We start from the raw sequence: 2,138 nt of genomic DNA, 5'->3' as shown, positions 1-2,138 counted from the left end.
CAGTGGGGGAGGGGCAGGCCACGGGCGGCCAGGCAGGTGCCACAGGTCGCGGGCAGCGGGCACCAGGTCTGGAGTATAACGGTCGGTCAGAAGCACGAAGCTGACATGAGCTAGCGTCTACCTCCAACTTCCAAAGAGTTGACGACGTCGATTTGTGGTCAAAAAGAAAGCTGTTATTTGAGAGGTATGTTCATCTAATCTATCGTTTAATTTATTCCGAATTTCCATGTAAATGTGAAAACATGTTTTCATTGTTACAGTAGCTAGGTTAAAGAGTAAGCTAGACCCTACACCACATTCAGCATGTTATCTTTACATTGACATGAAATATGAAATGCCATGTTTTCTGATTTAATGACGGAGGTGTGTAAGGCGTTTTACATTTGTATATGTTCAATAGCTAAAGTTTTATATATGCATATATATATATATATATATATATATATATATGGCTAACCTGTGTGTGAAATGGAAGGGTTTGTGCTGTGACTGTACTTTAAATCTTTACATGAGTTATTTATGAGCTCAGTCAGACCAATAAAATCTTCAAAGTTTTTATTATTTGACATTTTAAATATGCAGAGGCAGGGCAAATTGCACTTAAATGCCGCAAATGATTTGACTAACTATTTTATTTGGTAATATTCAAAGTAATTGAAGCTATCAGAACATGTGGAAAATAAACCTGAGTAGACACTGTAAATAGAGTTTTGTTTTTTACTGTATTCAGAGCTCAGTCTGCAATTTTGGGGTTTCCAGACAGACACCTATAAGCCCTCGTAGCCAATTTCACACACTGATTTGTACCCAATTTAACAATATTTCTGCTGGACAGTGCAGTTATAGCTAATAAATGAATGAATAATTGATTGAATGATTGACTGAATTGCATTTCCCCCAGGATAACAGCTATGAAGAGAAACAAAAATATTCCAATCTTTTTCTTCAAAAAAAGAAAAGAGTCAGAACCAGCCGCAGCTACTTCTAGCAGCAGTGGAAAAGCCCACTCGCTGCCTGGATACAGCAGTGATCAGTCGGCTCCCACTGTACAGCACGGTAAGTCATGTTTAGATATTCCCTGTGACTTCTGGATGAACATATATGAATTTGCCCTGTACTCTTACATTCAAGTTGTCACTCAGGTACAATCATACAATCAAATATCGCTGCAGCAGAAGATTAGTTAAAAATAGTTTTAGTATAAATCATCACACAAACACACACACACACACACACACACACACACAAATATCATCCTAGCTCCACCAGCAATGCACAGAGAGAGAGAGTGTACAAAGCAAAAGACACAGAGAAAAGCCTCCAACCTGATGTCTCTTTGTATTAAGACACTGCAGCTTCAACTTCAGTTGACTGGCCACATTCACAACAGAAAATTGTGGGAGATGAGTGTGATCCAGGAGTGTCTGGAGCACCACCTGCCTTACCTCACAATAGTATGTCAAATTCAGTTGCTTCCTTTTCTGAGTTCCATGAATAGTTACTCATATTTGATTTAATTTAAAAAGGGTGATCCACTTTTGCTCAGTGTATGATATTCATTTGCTAATACAGAGCAAACCCACACTTTAGCATACACAATATTATTAATATCTCAGTACAGAACATAAAAAGATACAGGAAGAAAAGTCACATCAATGTGTCCATGAGCAAACTATGAATGTGATGGTTTTTATTTTTATCACTTCAGGTACTTCATCTAGTGGGGAAAGTGATTCTAATGACATTACAAGAGGTGATGTTGACACCATTGATGAAGAGGCTCTTCAGGCTATAAAAGCACATGCTGCCCCACCCAGACCTCACTGTATGTTTTGACATTTAATCTTTCAGTCTAAACAACAGTATGAGTGCCTTCTATGTCATTATCATGGAACAAGTTGTAATACTGACTGTTACTTAACTTTGTAACTAATCCTTTTGAATGTAATTTGAATGTTACATTCTTGCTCATATGACATGCCTTATAAAATGATGTAACAATGCATTGATACATTGCACCAGTTAGCCAAACAGTGATGGACTGATTTTGATTATTATTTGCAGATGTTTCACAGTCCAGAGCAGCAGGTCCAACACAGCCTCATCTGAAAATATTTCCTCGTACACTGCAAGGTAAC

The 2,138-nt window shown here is 37.9% G+C and overlaps 1 long non-coding RNA gene across 1 annotated transcript; it reads left to right on the top strand.

The window, feature by feature from the left end:
- Window positions 1–1,345: 1,345 nt before the first annotated feature.
- On the top strand, window positions 1,346–2,138 carry LOC127434236 (uncharacterized). Its single transcript, XR_007896005.1, has 3 exons — window positions 1,346–1,454; window positions 1,709–1,825; window positions 2,065–2,138. It is a non-coding gene; the product is annotated as an uncharacterized LOC127434236 (long non-coding RNA).

Source organism: Myxocyprinus asiaticus, chromosome 4 (genome assembly GCF_019703515.2).
Source record: "Myxocyprinus asiaticus isolate MX2 ecotype Aquarium Trade chromosome 4, UBuf_Myxa_2, whole genome shotgun sequence".
Taxonomy (NCBI): Eukaryota; Metazoa; Chordata; class Actinopteri; order Cypriniformes; family Catostomidae; genus Myxocyprinus; species Myxocyprinus asiaticus.
The sequence above is the reverse complement of the archived record's forward strand: the minus strand, read 5'-3'. Positions and strand labels throughout refer to the sequence as shown.